The sequence below is a fragment of the Podarcis liolepis genome (assembly GCF_965112155.1).
Source record: "Podarcis liolepis genome assembly, chromosome: Z".
Taxonomy (NCBI): domain Eukaryota; kingdom Metazoa; phylum Chordata; class Lepidosauria; order Squamata; family Lacertidae; genus Podarcis; species Podarcis liolepis.
In genome coordinates, this window is record NC_139570.1 from 31605963 (window position 1) to 31620594 (window position 14632).

The following is a 14632-nucleotide window of genomic DNA, read 5'->3' on the forward strand; positions in this document are numbered from 1 at the left end:
TATATGGCTGTTGCAGCTGGTCATTGTTAAGAAATGTTCCCCCCTTCTCCTTTTCCATAGCATCATTTTGTCAGGCAGGAGTAATACAGGTTCACCACAGGTTCAAAGAGAACTAAACAGGAGCCAGCAGTCATTTTCACGCCAGGGCCCCAACTCCTGGTTTAGGACGTCTGGGATGCTTCCTGCTTATTTATCTATCTGTTTCTTTATAGAATTATTTGCATGCCACTGTATCATGACAATATATATCACAGAGAGGCAGAGCAATAGAAAGTCACAAAACCATAGAGTAAAATCATAAAAAATTAAAAAGAAATTAAAAGAAATAGGATTAACAACAAACATATGCAGACCATTGTGGGAGGGTGTCTTCTTAATTGCCTGCACAGGCCTCATGGAATAGCAAACCTTTCAGCAGACATTTAGAAGAAGACACTCACAAATAGTTGAACTAGGTGGACCCCGTCCGACTCTTCAGTTCTATGAATCACTGGAGGTTTTCAGCTGGAGGTTGTTTGGCTGCCTGTCAGGGATTCTTGAGCTGCAATTTCAGCGGTTGGATCTTGGAGAACCCTTCCGACTCTACTATTGCTTGGTGGCTGGCCTCTTCCAACAGGAGCACAGAAAAGACAATATGCAACAGTCACACAGAGAGACAGACATTCAGGAGTTGCCCCCACCTCACCCCGTCAAGGTTTCCAACCTGGGCCACACCCTGGCAGAGATAAAGTACTGTGAAAGAAATTTCGCCTGTAGGCCAAAGCCTCAGCATACCATCATCAGCCTGATCCAGCAAAAGAGGAGTGTCCAAACCAAGAAGGGGAATTTCTTGGTGGAAAAACCCAGCAGAGTTTGCTGGAGGGCAACCTGTCCCATTTCTGTCAAATTCCATATAAGGTATGAGGATACACCATGCAAGGCAGACTTCCAAGGCTTATATTGCTCTACAATCATAGAATTGTAGGGTTGGAAGGGATGCTGAGGGTCATGTAGACCAAACCCTGAAATGCAGCGATCACAGGAAAAAAACTTGGTAACTACAGTAGTACCTCGGGTTAAGTACTTAATTCGTTCCAGAGGTCCGTTCTTAACCTGAAACTGTTCTTAACCTGAAACACCACTTTAGCTAATGGGGCCTCCTGCTGCTGATTTCTGTTCTCATCCTGCTGCTGATTTCTGTTCTGCCGCCGGAGCCTGATTTCTGTTCTCATCCTGAAGCAAAGTTCTTAACCTGAAGCACTATTTCTGGGTTAGCGGAATCTGTAACCTGAAGCGTATGTAACCTGAAGCGTATGTAACCTGAAGTGTATGTAACCTGAGATACCACTGTACGTGACCATTTAGCATCCTGGTCTCCCTCCTCTGCACAAGTTCAACTTAATCAACTTGCCAATATCTGCTCCTCTCTCCCAATTAACCTCCATCTCCAGGGTTTGCCCTGTGACAGCACCTGGGGCCACCTCCAGGTCTCCAGTTTCAGCCCTGAAATCTCAGGATCTGGGATGTTCCTGCCCTGGCAATGCTGGCTCTGAATAAATGTTGGAATTGGCTCTGTTGAATTTTGGCACATTTCTCTCCCCCTCCAGCCCCCTACATGGGTGTTGTGTGATTCTTGCAGTGAGCAGCATTTTGTGAACAGAGCTGATCTATTTCCATCCGATGAGCTCATTGCTGGGCTGGAATTTGCCCCCAGGGGATGTTCTACTCACACGCTGATGTCACTGAGCCAAATCCCCCCCCAAAAAAACAACTCAAGAGGGTCTTCCCTCCCTGGAGCTGTCAGTAAATATCTGTCAAACAGAAGCAACACTGGACGTTTGCAGTGAGGAGGGAACTCTGGAACCCGAGACACTGTTTTCAATCAAAGCCTGCTTCAAAGACTCACCACAACCTCCCTGGATAAAATAAGAACCCAGCTGCCTGCAACAGTTTTAAATCCATCACTGAGAGATTAAATTCTAAAGGGATTTGAGCTTTTCAATATACACAGCCCAGCCTTAAGTACCTCTTCAGTTTCTGCATTTAGGAAGTGGGGAGGGTGGGAGTGGGATGGAGAGAAGGCTCAGAAAAGGCCTGACAAACTCTTCATATGATCTCAACCTTATTCTGGTGATAGTCATATAACTTGCAGAGTCATATAATTGCAGAGCTGGAAGGGACCCCAAGGGTCATCCAGTCCGACCCCCTGCAATGCAGGAATTGCAGCTAAAGAATCCTTGGCAGATGGCCATCCAACCTCTGCTTAGAAACCTCCAAGGAAGGAGTGTCCACCACCTTCTGAGGGAGTCTGTTCTGTGGGATATTGCAGTCAAATATAACTAGCAAGCATAAGACTAGTTAATGCATGAAGGGGTTAAGATCATAGAATTGTGCTCCTAGACTCTGCTAGGTCACACAACTCACCTGGAAGAAATTTATGTTTCCTCATTTGTTCATTCTCCTTTCACCAAGCAAACTGACCATGCCTAAGATTGCTCCCTACAAGCTAAGACTGCTTGTGTGGAGCTAGTTCACTATCTTTGGTGTCTCAAGATTTCTGCCTGTGTTTACTTGCGCTGCATGGATAAATGCATGAACCTGACTTCTGAAACTTTGCAAGTAAAGAATTTTTAAACTTACTAAGGTGTGTGGTAGAAATGAGGAAGCTCTGGTAGTGACTCAGGATGGGATATTTAAAAGGTTTAACAGCCTATATTCCCACGCTACACAGCTGCTCGCTTTTGTGACTTTAAAACTCTGATGTGAGCTCTCTCTGGCTGGAGACTGTGTTTAACCCTGCATTTTGAATCTAGGGATCCAGTCTTTTATGAATCCCCCCATGCAGGTGATTTATATATTTCCTCCCATAAGTTCCACTGTCAAACAGCTCATGCTGTCAGGAAGTTATTCCTAATTTTTAGTTGGAATCTCCTTTCATGTAACTTTAATCCATTGGTTCAGGTCCTCCCTTTTGGAGCAGCAGAAAACAATCTCACTCCATGTTTCCTGTGTCAGCCCTTCACATATTTGAAGATGGCTCTCATGTCACCTCTCAGTCTCCTCTTCTCCAAGCTAAACATCCCCAACTCCCTCAACCATTCTCACAAAGCTTTGTTTATTCAGACCCTTTATCATTTCTGGGATCCTCATGACATGTCAACCTTAGGTTTTTAGATGCTTTTGAAAAGCACAAAAAATGAAGACTCCTAAAGGCAAAACTTTGTATGTGTGTGAGTGTGTGGGTGTGCAATTGCTTTAGAGGCAGGCAGAGTAGGTCATCTTCCTCTTCCTCTTCCAACTCTGTACCTGAATCCTTTTCTCCATCCATTCCTCCACCAGGTGGAGGTTGAGGGGCCCCTTCCCAAGTGCCAAAATGCAAACCTGTCAACCGGGGGGGGGGGGGGCTTTCCCCACCAACAAAGCTGCCAGTGAGGGTCACTGACCTTGGCCCTGTCTTTCAGTTGCCATTCCAGAGGAGAAACAAGGTCACTGTTTCTTCACAGCGAAGTAAGGCAAAGAGGAGTGCAGGGGAAATTTTATTTATTCATATATTTTTTAAAAAATAATAATAATTTTATGTGAGTTATGTGATCCTTTTACATGTTTTTGTTAATGCATTGTGGTATTTTATGTATTGCGACCAGCTGTTCTTTTTATTGATTGTAGTTCAGTAATGATTTTCTGTAGTTGTTGAGAGTGAACGTCTGCTTAATTATTATTTGCTGATATTCTGAGAATTAAATTTATCATGTGACTCTGAGGCATAATAAATAAATAAATCTTATTTAAACAAGCCTGCCCAGATGTTCAGAAAGTCTGCATGAGTTTTAATTTGTTTTAGTCTATTCTATTGTGGTGTTGAATATCTGTATGTTTCAAATTGTGGTTGTAATTCTTTTTAGTGATTTTATTGTTTTATCTTTTTTGTAATCCGCTTTCAGTTTTTTTTGTCTACAACCACAAAGTGTATAAATTTCATGAACTAAATTATTGAATATTACCGGTACTTTATTTGTTACAAGTTTATTTTAAATTTATATTTTTATTATGGGTTTTTTTGCATTGGATCGGATTGTTATGGGATGTGTGGTCATATAGAATAATAGATCCGTAGAGTTGGAAGGGACCGTGAGGGTCATCTAGTCCAGCCCCTGCAGTGCAGGACTCTTGCTTAACGTGGAGCTCAATCCCACGACCCTACGATTAAGGGTCTTATGTTTTATGGCATGGGTAGGCATTGGATCCGGCCCAATCACCTTCTCAATCCAGCTCGCGGATGGTCCAGGAATCAGTGTGTTTTTATATGAGTAGAATGTGTCCTTTTATTTAAAATGCATCTCTGGGTTATTTGTGGGGCATAGGAATTCATTCATTTCCCCCCAAAAAATATAGTCCGGCCCCCCACAAGGTCCGAGGGACAATGGACCAGCCCCCTGCTGAAAAAGTTTGCTGACCCCTGCAAACTGAGCTATCTTCATTGCATCTTTTGTTGTTTCTTCAGCTCATAAGCCGCATTGTGCATAGTGATGTATAAAGGTAGTGGACAAACTTAAAGTGATTAAAATAACAGCAACAGCAACAGCAACAACAATGAAGGCTGGCTTCTGGAAAGGAGCTGAGTGAAGGGTGGCATGCAAAACTCATGCAGCAGCAGGCACATGACAAAGACCAGGAAAGGGAGCTTTCTTTCACCTTCCTTCCTGACCTGCTCCTGCTCCTGGATGACCCAGAGAGACCACCTGCTCTTCAGGAGTGGAGTTGCCAGTCACACCTGCCAGCTTTTGAAAATCTGAAACAGCAAAATCAAAGCATGCAAAAAATAAAGTCAGTTGAAGCTGTTGATGCTCTGAAGAGGGATCTGCAGGCAAATGTTTTCAAGCACATTAATTTTGGTTCCTTCATTGCAAGAGGTTGGGCTAGATGACTCTTGTGATCCTTTCCAACTCTACAATTCTATTATTCAGTGGAAGTTTTTAAACAGAGGTCTTATGGCCTCCAGTGACCAGGGGCTGGTGGGACCAGGGCTGGTGGGAGTTGTAGTCTAATACATCTGGAGGGCACCAGATTGGGGGATACTTTCTAGCTCCACCTTCAAGCTCAGACTGGAGCATTCTGAGCTGTGGAATCCACCTCCTCCTGGAATCCAGCAAGGTGGGTTTTTGAAGGGTCGTTCACACCTCATTAAGGAGGTGTGAAGTGTTGGGATTAATCCTCAATTACCCCTGAACACATGTGTTCACACTTCCATGGAGACCCTGGGGTTTTGGAGTAGGCTGCGGTAAGCCACAAGAGGAAAAAAGACCTTCAAAGCAGGAGCAGACCGTAGTGCAGGCTTCCTCAACCTCGGCCCTCCAGATGTTTTTGGCCTACAACTCCCATGATCCTTAGCTAGCAGGACCAGTGGTCAGGGATGGTGGGAATTGTAGTCTCAAAACATCTGGAGGGCCAAGGTTGAGGAAGCCTGCCATAGAGGAACAGTGGAGAAGGAACCTGGATGGAGCAGCTCTCTGTACCAGTGTACCAGTCTGACTCAATGATAACCCATCAAAGTTTTAGAAACTGAGAACCAATGTGTCCAATCAAGGGAAATCATCGTATGGTTCTATTCTGCTTTGGTAGGCCACTGTGGAAGGATGTGTGGATCCAGAATTGGCCTCCACAAGATAGACTGAAATTGCAGAGTTTGGAGAAACTAAAAAACAAAGTGCGAGATTGGCTTCATTATTATCAGATAATGGAGGCATATAATTCGGACAAGAAAACTGGTTTCCAGGTGGAAAAATCAAAATTAGAAACAGAACTGTTAGAACCCAAAACTAAGATTTTGTCAAGGATGTACAACCTGCTGTTGAAATGGAATACTCAGGATGAAACGGTGAAATCTGCTATGATTAAATGGGCACAAGATGTTGGACATAACATAATGAGGGCTGACTGGGAACAGTTATGGACCACAGGTATGAAGTTTACGGCATGTAATGCCTTAAGAGAGAATATTATGAAAATGATATACAGGTGGTACATGACCCCAGTCAAGCTTGCAAAAATCTATCATTTGCCCGATAATAAATGTTGGAAATGTAAAGAAACTGAAGGTACATTCTTTCACCTTTGGTGGACGTGCCCAAGGATTAAGGCTTTCTGGGGGATGATCTATAATGAATTGAAAAGGGTATTTAAATATACCTTCTTGAAGAAACCAGAGGCCTTTCTCCTGGGCATAGTCGGCCAATTGGTGCCAAAGAAGGATAGAACTTTCTTTATGTATGCCACAACAGCAGCAAGAATACTCATTGCAAAGTATTGGAAGACACAAGATCTACCCACTCTGGAAGAATGGCAGATGAAGGTGATTGACTATATGGAACTGGCGGAAATGACTGGCAGAATCCGAGACCAGGGAGAAGAGTCGGTGGAAGAAGATTGGAAGAAATTTAAAGACTATTTACAGAAATATTGTAAAATTAATGAATGTTAGAACGATGCTGGATAGAAACTAAGGGGTTTTTAGCTGCAATACTATAAGGGAATATGAAAAATGGATTATTAATAGGTAAAGATTTAATGTTATAATATTTTAAGATTAAAGATTAGGATAAACAAAGAGGGGAAGGATTTGCTGAACCAACAAACTGAATTGGAATACAAAAAAGGGAGGCGTGAGGAGGTCCGGGAAACAAGCTAATGAAAAATAAGTAATGGAAAGATTGAGTTGTTTTTAATTATTTTTATTTTGTATTTTTCTTTTTTTTCTTTTTATTTTGTAATACTTTGAAAATCTTAATAGATATCTTATTAAAAAAAACAGAATTGGCCTCCACAGTCACTTACAGACTCATTGTTAAAACAGTGTCTATGGAAGACAATCTTACTCGGCTACGAGCGATCGCCAAAGAAGAAGAAGAAGACTCTGTCCAGCTCTGGGTGCCACAATTTAGGAATGATATTGACTAGCTGAAACATGTGCAGAGGAGGGTGACCAAGATGATCCAGGGTCTGGAAACCAAGCTGGATGAGGAACGGTTGAGGGAGTTGGGTATGTTTAGCCTGGAGAAGAGGAGACGGAGAGATAACAAGAAAGCCATCTTCAAATATTTGAAGGGCTGTCCCAGGGAAGGTGGAGCCAGAGGGGAGGACCCAAACCAATGGATCTGAATAAGAGAGAAAAGAGATTCTGACTAAGCATTAGGAATAGCTTCCTAAAGGCAAGAGTTCTTCAGCAGTGGAACAGACCCTTTGAAGGTGGCAGATTCTCCTTCATTGGAGACTTTTAAGCAGAGGTTGGATGACCACCCATCAGGGATTCTTGAGCTGTGATTCCTGCATTGCAGGGGGTTGGGCTACATGATGCTCTGGGTATGCTTCCAAATCTACCATTCTGAGGCCTGCAGCCTTGGTCTGAACTGGTGAATCAGATCACAGAGGACTTATGATCCAAGTTAAGAGCTTGGGCTCTGTGCTGAAGGGAGATAATTGTAGAGTTGGAAGGGACTCCAGGCATCATCTAGTCCAACCTTCTACAATGTAGCAATCTCAACTAAAGGCCACCTCCTATATTGGGAAACTCAGGCGGTGGGTCCTGCTAGCCCTGCAGTAGCAAATGTCTTCTTGACAGGCAGGAGTGAAGAGGAGGGCTGTCAACCAAGCTGTCTCTGGGCAGATGCAGCCACCTCCCTCTTCTGCTCCGGGAGGCAATTCTGATCTTCCAATCTCCCCTGGCAGCTGCTCACCTTTTCTCTGGTTCCTGTGAGTGATTTCAGCCACACACAAAGAAAAAAGGTCAGGCATATATTTTTAGCTATGCTGCCTCCGAGGCTGAGAGATGAAAATCTTGCCCGCTCATCTCATCAGTTGTGTGTTGCTGAACCTTGCGAGTTTCAGAGCGGAATTTGCTTGTGTGGACCAGCCACCCAACAGATGCCAGGAATGCTGGCAGGAGGCAGGGATGGCCACCAACTTGGATGGCTTTAAAAGAGGATTGGACAAATTTAAACTTGCTCAGCGCGTCCGTTTGGCACAGCTCATAAGGACTTCCATGTGTCAGGAGACCGCCTGGGCCTCTCCCAGCGCCCCTAATCCAAGCCTTTTTGCAAGTCGGAGCGGTCTGAATGAAATCTCACACAATGCCAGGGGGTTATGTTTACAGGCAGTGATTGAAGAGCCAGCCTGGATGCTGCGAGGCTGCACACAATGGCCTCTTTGTCCCACTCGAGCCAATGGACCTTGGAACAAGTATTCAGAAGAGAGTGTGAGCCTTTGTGCAAGCTGCTGAGGGGGGAAGCTTCTCTCCCAGTCCCCAGGATAGAATCATAGCATCGTAGAAATAGAAGGTACCACAAGGTTCATCTAGTCCAACCCTCTGCAAAGCAGAAATCACAGCAAATGAATCCCTAACAGATGGTCATCCAACCTCTGTTTAAAATCTTCACATTCCTTGATCATAGAATTGTCGCATTGCAAGGCATCCCAAAGTTCATCCAGTGCAACCCACTGCAATGTAGGAATTACAACTAAAGCGTCTATGACAGATTACCATCTGACTTCTCCTTAAAAACCTCCAAGAAAGCAGAGCCCAGGGCATGCCAGATGCCTCTGCAGCCAGTAAAAGCTTTTCCCATTGTGTCTCCCCCGGTGGGCATGGAGACGGTTGCCCGAAGACAAGGACTAAATTATAGAATTGTAGTGTCAGAAGGGACCCCCAAGGACCATCTATTCCAGTCCGCTGCATTGCAAGAATCACAGCTAAAGAATCCCTGACAGATGGCTAGCCAAGCTCAGCAGGGAGTAAGGAAACCCAGTGCCGCTTGTGGTATCATGTGCACTCTGAGCCACAATTGTGTTCGGCAAAAAATGCCAACACAGAGGATGCCTCACACTTGTCAGGGTCTTCTGTGCAGTGCAATCCCCAGTAGGAGATACAAAGGCTATATTGCCATCTTTCATGGATTGTTTAGTTGTGATTTCTCATTGCAGAAGGTTGGATTAGATGACCCTTGGGGTCCTTTCCCAACACTACAGTTCTCTGGTTCTATAATTCCAAGCCCCATATTTGGAATGCAGCAATCGAAGGCTAGAACTGGCTCAACAAAAAAGAGATAAAACAGAAATGGGAGACAGATTAGAATTACATCATCTGTCCCCGTCCCCACCCTGGGAGTCTGTGGTGCAAAAAGACACCTCAAAAAGTCCAACACCCTCCTACCTGAGAGCCAGTGTGGTGTAGTGGTTAGAGCATCTGTCTTGGACCTGAGAAGGACCAGGGTTCAAATTCCCACTCAGCCATTAAGTCACTGCTTCTCAGCCTAGCCTATGTCACAGGGTTTTTTATTAGAGATTAAATGAGGAGGTGGGGAGCCATGTAAACCACCATGAGCTCCTGGGAGAAAAGGCTGGGATATAAATTAAATAAATAAAATGTATTAATTGCTTAGTGAAGGAATGGTTACATTTAGAATTAAAAGACTTTTGGAATTCGAAGGATAAGGCTTAAGGTTTGAATGGCACAGATATTTTTGGCATGATAAAAAGGTAAAGGTTCCTGACCGCTAGGTTCACTCTGGGGTTGCTGCGCTCATCTCACTTTACTAGCCGAGGGAGCCGGCGTACAGCTTCCGGGTCATGTGGCCAGCATGACTAAGCCACGTCTGGTGAAACAGCGCAGCACTTGGAAACGCTGTTTCCCTTCCCGCCGGAGCGGTACCTATATATCTACTTGCACTTTGATGTGCTTTTGAACTGCTAGGTTGGCAGGAGCTGGGACAGAGCAATGGGAGCTCACCCCGTTGCAGGGATTCGAACCATCAACCTTCTGATCAGCAAGCCCTAGGCTCTGTGGTTTAACCCACAGCGCCACCCATGCCCTTATGATAAAGTCAATGTAAATTATGTAAATGTGGATGTTAAGAACCACTTTATTAAATGTGTTAAATTAATAATCTGGAATAGATATAAATTTAGGTGATGCACCAAGACACCATTATAGTTTTCACTGCAAGAAGCTTTCTGTAGAAAAGAGCTGATGGGTAAAGAGAAATGGTTAACTTATCAAGAGTTATTACAGTGGAACCAAGGATATTGCAAAATTAAAACAAGGGAACAATTAACAGTGGGACATTATAACTTCCAGTGGTTTTTTCAGTTACAATTAGCAGAGAGATTTAAGTTGGATAAAGAGACTTGGGGTATGGAACAAAGTAAGATGGGTTTTGTGATACAATTGTGAAATAATGATGAACATGTTAAATTAAAAATGTATAAACTGTTGCTGTAAATAGAAATGGAAGAGGAACAAGTTAAATAATGCATGATTAAATGGACAAAAAATGTTAATAATGCATAGATGAAACGGTGGGAACACATGTGGACAAAGGGGTTAAAATACACACTAAATTATGATTTAAAAGAGAATTTTTATAAAATGATGTACCTTTGGTATCTAACTCATGATAAGTTATTTAAAATGCATAAAAATGTTCCAAATGTTTGTTGGAAGTGTCAAGTACACAAAGGGGCATTTTATCATGCTTCGTGGGTGTGTAAAAAGCTAAAAAATATTGGCTACAAATACATACATTGATACAAATGATTTTGAAGGTACGGTAAGTGTTCAACTGAAATCAGAACTGTTCCTGCTGGGACTACTGGATATACAACTAGAAAAAGAGTATAGAAGATTATTTCAATAGATGATCACAAGGGTGAGATTGTTCTATACATAAAGTCAGAAGGACTTATTGTTGTGTAGTTTAAATGATGGATATTTATATTTTAGTAGTTTGTGCAACTTGGTTTCTATACCTTGTGAATGAGACTATTTTGGCACTGAATGAAATATAAATAGATTAATCATGTGATAATCAAAAGACATTTCCAGAAACCAATGACAGATATGAGCTGCAATTCCTGCCTTGCCAGAGGTTTCTCGTAAATTACACATTCGGCCCCTTCCAAATCTATGATTCTATTATTCATTGGAGGTTTTTATACCAAACTTGGATGGCCATCTGTCAGGGATTGTTTAGCCACAATTCCTGCATTACAGATATTTGGTCTAGATCAGTGTTTCCCAACCGGTGTTCCGCGGCACACTAGTGTGCCGTGAGACACCGGCTGGTGTGCCGTGGGAGGGAGGCGGGCGAGTCGGGCGGCGAGAGGCGGGGCGGCGGCGGCGAGCACACGCGGGGCGGCGAGCGAGCGAGCTCCCACATCCCATCGCCGCTCGCTTCGGCCGGCCTACTGGAGGAAGGCGCGAAAACCCGGCGGGCTTTTGGGTGGGCGCCAAGCAAGAAAGGCGGGAAGGCTCTGGTCCCTCCCCTCCCGGCGGGGCTCCCGCACGCACCTTTCTGCGCCGCCGCGTCCCGCCTGAGCAGCAACAGGAGGAGGAGAAGGGAGGCCAGCGCCGGCCGGGTCCCCCGGGGGAGCGGGCGCTCCGGGCTGCTCACCATACCCCGCGTCTCGGGCGCAGCAGCCGGCAGTCCGAATGCATCCCGAGCCGCGCTGCTCTCGCCTTGCCTCCTTCTTCGCGCCTCCTCCCGGCTCGCGCGCCGTCCCTGCGCGGATCCGTCCAGCCTCCGGCCGCCGCCGCCGCCCCCTCCTCTTCCTCTCCTTCCCCCACCCACCAACCCGCACGGCGCGCTCCCACCGCCCCCGATGGGCGCAACCACTTCCGGGTCCGCTGCAGCCGCCCCTTCCCCGCCTCCGGCAGCCGAAAGTCCCCCAGCGGAGCCCGTCTGGCCGCTCCCCCCGCTCCCTGCCCACCTCCCGGTGTTGAGGCGCCCTCTTTCGTTGCTTCGCGGGGAGGGAAAAAACTTTGACTTTTGTGCGTCCCTCCCGGCGTGACGCTGCGCGCTGACGTCACGGGGCGGGGCTTTAATGGTGGTGTGCCGCGAGATTTTTTTCCGGTAAACAGGTGTGCCGTTGCCCAAAAACGTTTGGGAAACACTGGTCTAGATGACACTTTGGAGTCCCATTCAGTCCTACTATTCTAGGACTTCAAGGAAGCAGCTAGCTATGAGGGACATAAAATACCTTGATATCTACTTGGAGACAAGCACTCTTAAAGTGTGTCATCACCAATGATCTCCCAATATCCTCAAACCTGCCCTGAACCCAGACTGAAATAGGTAAAGAAACTCCATTTCCTCCAAGCAGATCTGTAGCTGAAGTCACTACCCTAATCAAGCACTTACCCCCCCCCCCTACAAATGGGGTATTTGTGACGAGGCAGTTGTTTTCAAATACCTGAAGGTTTAGAGAGGACTTCTTTAAAAAACAAAAGAGCCATCTGGATCAGGCCAATGGCCAATGGCCAGTGACCAACCAGATGCCACAATGGGAAACTAGCCAGCCAAATTCTAGCACAATAGCTCCTGTGGTTTCCAGCAAGTGGTATTCAGCAAGTTATTGCTACCTCCAACCATGGAGGCAGAACATGGCCACTGTGGCTAGCAGCCATTAACAACCTTATCTCAACAGCCTTCTCCTCCATGAATTTCATAGAACTATAGAGTTGGAAGGGACCTCAAGGTTCATCTAGTCCAACCCATTTGTGCAATCCTCTTTTAAAGCCATCCAAGTCAGTGGCCATCACTGCCTCCTGTTGGAGAGAGTTCCACGGTTGAACTAAGAAGGACTTTCTTTTACCTGCCCTGAATCTTCCAACATCCAGCTTACTTGGATGTCCCCAAGTTCTAGTATTATGAGAGAGGAAGGAATAAATTTCTCCATTTGCTTTCTCCATTCCATGCATCATTTTATAAACTTCTATCATGTTGTCTCTTACCTTTTCTCTGAACTAAAAAGTCCCAAACACGGCATCATTTTGATTGCCCTTTTCCACCTCTACAATATGAATATGTTTGTGGAGCCAAATTATAAATTAAATTTCAATCTATTTTTGTTGTATCTGCTGGGATCTCTTAAGGAGCTTTTGGACAGAAGCTTTTGGCTTTCTGTTGTAATCTTCTTGCAATAAGATAAGGCCAGAGGATGGAGCTGAGTCTTCAGGAGGAGTTCTTAAATGACCAGGGAAAACTCTTGACCCCACTGCTTTTCCAAGCACCCACCCACCACAACAGAAGGGTCCAACCAAGGAGACCTTTTCTGTTTCTAGGTCCTGGGATTCCTTTTTCTCCCCTTGTATTTCATAGAATTGTAGAGTTGGTCCTCAGGGTCATCTTGCCCAACTCCTTGCAACACAGGAACCACAGCTGAAGAGCTCAAAAGCCTCTAACAAATGAGAGTCCACCACTTCATTGTCAGGAATTATTTAGCAGTGATTCCTGCATTACAGAGGCTTGGACTACATTATCCTTGGGGTCCCTTTCAACTCTACAACTCCATGATTCCCTTATTCTAAGACTAGAGTGATGGGCTCTGGTCACCCATTATGATTCCAGTCATAATCTGCTTAAAGTGCTGCCTTACTTCACAAGGTTTCACTACTGGGAAAAGTTGAGCCCAAACCTATCTTCATTGTTAGTTATCTTATTTTATCCTGTCTTTCCTAAAATCTCATCCTTGGATGCTTTACTGTGGAGTTTAAAAAGTTATATGTGATTAGTTGCATAGGCATAGCCAGGATTTTTGTTAGGGGAGGGCAGGACTTGGTTAGGGGGGGCAGAACCAATGTGATTGATCAGTTAGTTTTTTCTATTGTTTTACTTTATCCAGTGGGGGCAACTGCCCCCCCTGCTCCTCCCTTGGCTATGCCCATGATTAGTTGTGATTCCAGTTGGTTGGACAAAATGACCTGTGGGGCTATCTTCAATTCTACAATTCTTGCTCACATCAGAAGCTGAATGTTGGAAGGCTTGGGACAGATAAAAGGAATTACACAGTGCATGGTTCAGCTGTGGAACTTGCTGCCGCAGGAGGCTGTGATACCCACCAACTTGGACGGCTATAAAAGAGGACTTGACAAATTCATGGAGGAGGAGAGGGCTATCAGTGACTACTAACCACAATGGTTATGCTTTGCCTTGCACAGTTGGAGACAGCAATGCTTTGGCATGTGAGTTGCTTTCCCACAGGAAAGGGGACTGCTCTTGTGCTCAAATCCTACTTGATGGTTTCCTATAATGGTTGGCCACTGTGGGAATAGAATGTTTGGCCTGATCCAGCATGGCTCTTCTTAAGCTCTTATGTTCTGTGTCCTTATCTTGATTCAAAATTACACCTAACCACAGACCTCCCAAGTGTTCCTATTTTCCAGGGACGTCCCCAATTTAGAGAAGCCATCCCAGTTTCTGATTTGATCCCAGAATGTCCCAGTTTTCCTTAGGATGTCCCTATTTTCAATGTTGGAGGGTATGGCGTTATGTGACCCCCAAGCCATCTGAAGGCAATCCTGTATAGGGAAGATTTTTAAAGGTTTAATGTTTCATTATGTTTTTATATATATTGGAAGCCGCCCAAAGTGGCTGGGGCAACCCAGTAAGATGTGTGGGGTATAAATAGTAAAATTATCATTATGGAATAGGTCCCTATTTTCATCAGAGAAATGTTGGAAGGTATGTAAACAGCAACAAAATTTTCTGTCCCCAGCTTGGGAACTCTTAGAATTTGGCAACAATATCTCAAAAGGCAGCCAATCTGACAGGAACAGACAGATGGAAAGGCAGACCAACCACTTTCCAAAATATGGAAATAAATC

At 44.8% G+C, this 14632-nt stretch overlaps 1 protein-coding gene across 1 annotated transcript in view; it reads right to left on the reverse strand.

Annotated features, from left to right (window-relative positions):
• Positions 1 to 1186: 1186 nt before the first annotated feature.
• LOC310698311 (uncharacterized protein) overlaps positions 1187 to 14632 on the reverse strand; it is a gene marked incomplete at its 5' end in the record, with an annotated part of 139984 nt that continues 126538 nt past the window's right edge. Inside the window, one exon of the mRNA XM_083485409.1 lies at positions 1187 to 1231. The remainder of the gene's footprint in view (positions 1232 to 14632) is intronic.